Here is a 5,000-nt window from a genome sequence, read left to right as displayed (position 1 = left end):
CTAGTATTCCCAGGCGGTCTCCCATCCAAGTACTAACCAGGCCCGACCCTGCTTAGCTTCCGAGATCAGACGAGATCGGGCGTTGCCAGGCTGGTGTGGCCGTACGAAATAAGTTGACAACCATAGGCTACTTATCCATATACAGATTTGGCAATTGACAATGCAAGGTGGTCTCTCTCTCTCTCTCGTGTCAAAATGAAAGCAGCTTCCAGCCCCTTTCATGAAGGACTACTTGTGCATATTGCAAGATTTCAGTTTCTAAGTGAATGAGCAAAAGAGCGTACTGCACTTGGTATTCCCAGGCGGTCTCCCATCCAAGTACTAACCAGGCCCGACCCTGCTTAGCTTCCGAGATCAGACGAGATCGGGCGTTCCCAGGCTGGTGTGGCCGTACGAAATAAGTTGACAACCATAGGCTACTTATCCATATACAGATTTGGCATTTGACAATGCAAGGTGGTCTCTCTCTCTCTCTCTCTCTCTCTCTCGTGTCAAAATGAAAACAGCTTCCAGCCCCTTTCATGAAGGACTACTTGTGCATATTGCAAGATTTCAGTTTCTAAGTGAATGAGCAAAAGAGCATACAGCACCTGGTATTCCCAGGCGGTCTCCCATCCAAGTACTAACCAGGCCCGACCCTGCTTAGCTTCCGAGATCAGACGAGATCAGGCGTTGCCAGGCTGGTTTGGCCGTACGAAATAAGTTGACAACCATAGGCTACTTATCCATATACAGATTTGGTATTTGACAATGCAAGGTGGTCTCTCTCTCTCTCGTGTCAAAATGAAAACAGCTTCCATCCCCTTTCATGAAGGACTACTTGTGCATATTGCAAGATTTCAGTTTCTAAGTGAATGAGCAAAAGAGCATACAGCACCTGGTATTCCCAGGCGGTCTCCCATCCAAGTACTAACCAGGCCCGACCCTGCTTAGCTTCCGAGATGAGACGAGATCGGGCGTTGCCAGGCTGGTGTGGCCGTACGAAATAAGTTGACAACCATAGGCTACTTATCCATATACAGATTTGGCATTTGACAATGCAAGGTGGTCTCTCTCTCTCTCTCGTGTCAAAATGAAAACAGCTTCCAGCCCCTTTCATGAAGGACTACTTGTGCATATTGCAAGATTTCAGTTTATAAGTGAATGAGCAAAAGAGCATACAGCACCTGGTATTCCCAGGCGGTCTCCCATCCAAGTACTAACCAGGCCCGACCCTGCTTAGCCTCCGAGATCAGACGAGATCGGCCGTTGCCAGGCTGGTTTGGCCGTACGAAATAAGTTGACAACCATAGGCTACTTATCCATATACAGATTTGGCATTTGACAATGCAAGGTGGTCTCTCTCTCTCTCTCGTGTCAAAATGAAAACAGCTTCCAGCCCCTTTCATGAAGGACTACTTGTGCATATTGCAAGATTTCAGTTTCTAAGTGAATGAGCAAAAGAGCATACAGCACCTGGTATTCCCAGGCGGTCTCCCATCCAAGTACTAACCAGGCCCGACCCTGCTTAGCTTCCGAGATCAGACGAGATCGGGCGTTGCCAGGCTGGTTTGGCCGTACGAAATAAGTTGACAACCATAGGCTACTTATCCATATACAGATTTGGCATTTGACAATGCAAGGTGGTCTCTCTCTCTCTCTCTCGTGTCAAAATGAAAACAGCTTCCAGCCCCTTTCATGAAGGACTACTTGTGCATATTGCAAGATTTCAGTTTCTAAGTGAATGAGCAAAAGAGCATACAGCACCTGGTATTCCCAGGCGGTCTCCCATCCAAGTACTAACCAGGCCCGACCCTGCTTAGTTTCCGATATCAGACGAGATCGGGCGTTGCCAGGCTGGTTTGGCCGTACGAAATAAGTTGACAACCATAGGCTACTTATCCATATACAGATTTGGCATTTGACAATGCAAGGTGGTCTCTCTCTCTCTCTCTCGTGTCAAAATGAAAACAGCTTCCAGCCCCATTCATGAAGGACTACTTGTGCATATTGCAAGATTTCAGTTTCTAAGTGAATGAGCAAAAGAGCATACAGCACCTGGTATTCCCAGGCGGTCTCCCATCCAAGTACTAACCAGGCCCGACCCTGCTTAGCTTCCGAGATGAGACGAGATCGGGCGTTGCCAGGCTGGTTTGGCCGTACTAAATAAGTTGACAACCATAGGCTACTTATCCATATACAGATTTGGCATTTGACAATGCAAGGGGGTCTCTCTCTCTCTCTCTCGTCAAAATGAAAACAGCTTCCAGCCCCATTCATGAAGGACTACTTGTGCATATTGCAAGATTTCAGTTTCTAAGTGAATGAGCAAAAGAGCATACAGCACCTGGTATTCCTAGGCGGTCTCCCATCCAAGTACTAACCAGGCCCGACCCTGCTTTGCTTCCGAGATGAGACGATATGGGGCGTTGCCAGGCTGGTGTGGCCGTACAAAATAAGTTGACAACCATAGGCTACTTATCCATATACAGATTTGGCAATTGACAATGCAAGGTGGTCTCTCTCTCTCTCTCTCGTGTCAAAATGAAAACAGCTTCCAGCCCCTTTCATGAAGGACTACTTGTGCATATTGCAAGATTTCAGTTTCTAAGTGAATGAGCAAAAGAGCATACAGCACCTGGTATTCCCAGGCGGTCTCCCATCCAAGTACTAACCAGGCCCGACCCTGCTTAGTTTCCGATATCAGACGAGATCGGGCGTTGCCAGGCTGGTTTGGCCGTACGAAATAAGTTGACAACCATAGGCTACTTATCCATATACAGATTTGGCATTTGACAATGCAAGGTGGTCTCTCTCTCTCTCTCTCGTGTCAAAATGAAAACAGCTTCCAGCCCCTTTCATGAAGGACTACTTGTGCATATTGCAAGATTTCAGTTTCTAAGTGAATGAGCAAAAGAGCATACAGCACCTGGTATTCCTAGGGGGTCTCCCATCCAAGTACTAACCAGGCCCGACCCTGCTTAACTTCCGAGATGAGACGAGATCGGGCGTTGCCAGGCTGGTGTGGCCGTACGAAATAAGTTGACAACCATAGGCTACTTATCCATATACAGATTTGGCAATTGACAATGCAAGGTGGTCTCTCTCTCTCTCTCGTGTCAAAATGAAAGCAGCTTTCAGCCCCTTTCATGAAGGACTACTTGTGCATATTGCAACATTTCAGTTTCTAAGTGAATGAGCAAAAGAGCATACTGCACTTGGTATTCCCAGGCGGTCTCCCATCCAAGTACTAACCAGGCCCGACCCTGCTTAGCTTCCGAGATCAGACGAGATCGGGCGTTCCCAGGCTGGTGTGGCCGTACGAAATAAGTTGACAACCATAGGCTACTTATCCATATACAGATTTGGCATTTGACAATGCAAGGTGGTCTCTCTCTCTCTCTCTCTCTCGTGTCAAAATGAAAACAGCTTCCAGCCCCTTTCATGAAGGACTACTTGTGCATATTGCAAGATTTCAGTTTCTAAGTGAATGAGCAAAAGAGCATACAGCACCTGGTATTCCCAGGCGGTCTCCCATCCAAGTACTAACCAGGCCCGACCCTGCTTAGCTTCCGAGATCAGACGAGATCAGGCGTTGCCAGGCTGGTTTGGCCGTACGAAATAAGTTGACAACCATAGGCTACTTATCCATATACAGATTTGGTATTTGACAATGCAAGGTGGTCTCTCTCTCTCTCTCTCGTGTCAAAATGAAAACAGCTTCCAGCCCCTTTCATGAAGGACTACTTGTGCATATTGCAAGATTTCAGTTTCTAAGTGAATGAGCAAAAGAGCATACAGCACCTGGTATTCCCAGGCGGTCTCCCATCCAAGTACTAACCAGGCCCGACCCTGCTTAGCTTCCGAGATCAGACGAGATCGGGCGTTCCCAGGCTGGTGTGGCCGTACGAAATAAGTTGACAACCATAGGCTACTTATCCATATACAGATTTGGCATTTGACAATGCAAGGTGGTCTCTCTCTCTCTCTCTCTCTTGTGTCAAAATGAAAACAGTTTCCTGCCCCTTTCATGAAGGACTACTTGTGCATATTGCAAGATTTCAGTTTATAAGTGAATGAGCAAAAGAGCATACAGCACCTGGTATTCCCAGGCGGTCTCCCATCCAAGTACTAACCAGGCCCGACCCTGCTTAGCTTCCGAGATCAGACGAGATCGGGCGTTGCCAGGCTGGTGTGGCCGTACGAAATAAGTTGACAACCATAGGCTACTTATCCATATACAGATTTGGCAATTGACAATGCAAGGTGGTCTCTCTCTCTCTCTCGTGTCAAAATGAAAGCAGCTTCCAGCCCCTTTCATGAAGGACTACTTGTGCATATTGCAACATTTCAGTTTCTAAGTGAATGAGCAAAAGAGCATACTGCACTTGGTATTCCCAGGCGGTCTCCCATCCAAGTACTAACCAGGCCCGACCCTGCTTAGCTTCCGAGATCAGACGAGATGGGGCTTTGCCAGGCTGGTGTGGCCGTACGAAATAAGTTGACAACCATAGGCTACTTATCCATATACAGATTTGGCAATTGACAATGCAAGGTGGTCTCTCTCTCTCTCGTGTCAAAATGAAAACAGATTCCAGCCCCTTTCATGAAGGACTACTTGTGCATATTGCAAAATTTCAGTTTCTAAATGAATGAGCAAAAGAGCATACAGCACCTGGTATTCCCAGGCGGTCTCCCATCCAAGTACTACCCAGGCCCGACCCTGCTTAGCTTCCGAGATGAGACGAGATCGGGCGTTGCCAGGCTGGTGTGGCCGTACGAAATAAGTTGACAACCATAGGCTACTTATCCATATACAGATTTGGCATTTGACAATGCAAGGTGGTCTCTCTCTCTCTCTCTCTCGTGTCAAAATGAAAACAGCTTCCAGCCCCTTTCATGAAGGACTACTTGTGCATATTGCAAGATTTCAGTTTATAAGTGAATGAGCAAAAGAGCATACAGCACCTGGTATTCCCAGGCGGTCTCCCATCCAAGTACTAACCAGGCCCGACCCTGCT

At 47.3% G+C, this 5,000-nt stretch overlaps 4 non-coding genes and 14 pseudogenes across 4 annotated transcripts in view; all 18 read right to left on the bottom strand.

Moving 5' to 3' along the window:
• LOC146293133 (5S ribosomal RNA) overlaps nt 1–107 on the bottom strand; it is a 119-nt pseudogene extending 12 nt beyond the window's left edge.
• Nucleotides 108–277: 170 nt separating this feature from the next.
• Nucleotides 278–396, bottom strand: LOC146293132 (5S ribosomal RNA; annotated as a pseudogene).
• Nucleotides 397–578: 182 nt separating this feature from the next.
• Nucleotides 579–697, bottom strand: LOC146293131 (5S ribosomal RNA; annotated as a pseudogene).
• A 168-nt stretch (nt 698–865) lies between these two features.
• Nucleotides 866–984, bottom strand: LOC146293130 (5S ribosomal RNA; annotated as a pseudogene).
• A 170-nt stretch (nt 985–1,154) lies between these two features.
• Nucleotides 1,155–1,273, bottom strand: LOC146293129 (5S ribosomal RNA; annotated as a pseudogene).
• Nucleotides 1,274–1,443: 170 nt separating this feature from the next.
• On the bottom strand, nt 1,444–1,562 carry LOC146293128 (5S ribosomal RNA). The gene has a single exon (XR_014754203.1). It is a non-coding gene; the product is annotated as a 5S ribosomal RNA (ribosomal RNA).
• A 172-nt stretch (nt 1,563–1,734) lies between these two features.
• Nucleotides 1,735–1,853, bottom strand: LOC146293127 (5S ribosomal RNA; annotated as a pseudogene).
• A 172-nt stretch (nt 1,854–2,025) lies between these two features.
• LOC146293126 (5S ribosomal RNA) lies at nt 2,026–2,144 on the bottom strand (annotated as a pseudogene).
• A 170-nt stretch (nt 2,145–2,314) lies between these two features.
• LOC146293125 (5S ribosomal RNA) lies at nt 2,315–2,433 on the bottom strand (annotated as a pseudogene).
• Nucleotides 2,434–2,605: 172 nt separating this feature from the next.
• LOC146293124 (5S ribosomal RNA) lies at nt 2,606–2,724 on the bottom strand (annotated as a pseudogene).
• Nucleotides 2,725–2,896: 172 nt separating this feature from the next.
• On the bottom strand, nt 2,897–3,015 carry LOC146293123 (5S ribosomal RNA; annotated as a pseudogene).
• A 170-nt stretch (nt 3,016–3,185) lies between these two features.
• LOC146293122 (5S ribosomal RNA) lies at nt 3,186–3,304 on the bottom strand (annotated as a pseudogene).
• Nucleotides 3,305–3,480: 176 nt separating this feature from the next.
• Nucleotides 3,481–3,599, bottom strand: LOC146293121 (5S ribosomal RNA; annotated as a pseudogene).
• Nucleotides 3,600–3,771: 172 nt separating this feature from the next.
• Nucleotides 3,772–3,890, bottom strand: LOC146293120 (5S ribosomal RNA). The gene has a single exon (XR_014754336.1). It is a non-coding gene; the product is annotated as a 5S ribosomal RNA (ribosomal RNA).
• Nucleotides 3,891–4,066: 176 nt separating this feature from the next.
• On the bottom strand, nt 4,067–4,185 carry LOC146293119 (5S ribosomal RNA). The gene has a single exon (XR_014754127.1). It is a non-coding gene; the product is annotated as a 5S ribosomal RNA (ribosomal RNA).
• Nucleotides 4,186–4,355: 170 nt separating this feature from the next.
• Nucleotides 4,356–4,474, bottom strand: LOC146293118 (5S ribosomal RNA; annotated as a pseudogene).
• A 168-nt stretch (nt 4,475–4,642) lies between these two features.
• On the bottom strand, nt 4,643–4,761 carry LOC146293117 (5S ribosomal RNA; annotated as a pseudogene).
• Nucleotides 4,762–4,935: 174 nt separating this feature from the next.
• LOC146293116 (5S ribosomal RNA) overlaps nt 4,936–5,000 on the bottom strand; it is a 119-nt gene continuing 54 nt past the window's right edge. Inside the window, exon 1 of the ribosomal RNA XR_014754396.1 lies at nt 4,936–5,000. This exon is cut by the window's right edge and continues 54 nt beyond it. This is a non-coding gene — a ribosomal RNA (5S ribosomal RNA).

This window comes from Hypomesus nipponensis, chromosome 4 (genome assembly GCF_054491055.1).
Source record: "Hypomesus nipponensis isolate SF chromosome 4, ASM5449105v1, whole genome shotgun sequence".
Taxonomy (NCBI): domain Eukaryota; kingdom Metazoa; phylum Chordata; class Actinopteri; order Osmeriformes; family Osmeridae; genus Hypomesus; species Hypomesus nipponensis.
The sequence above is the reverse complement of the archived record's forward strand: the minus strand, read 5'-3'. Positions and strand labels throughout refer to the sequence as shown.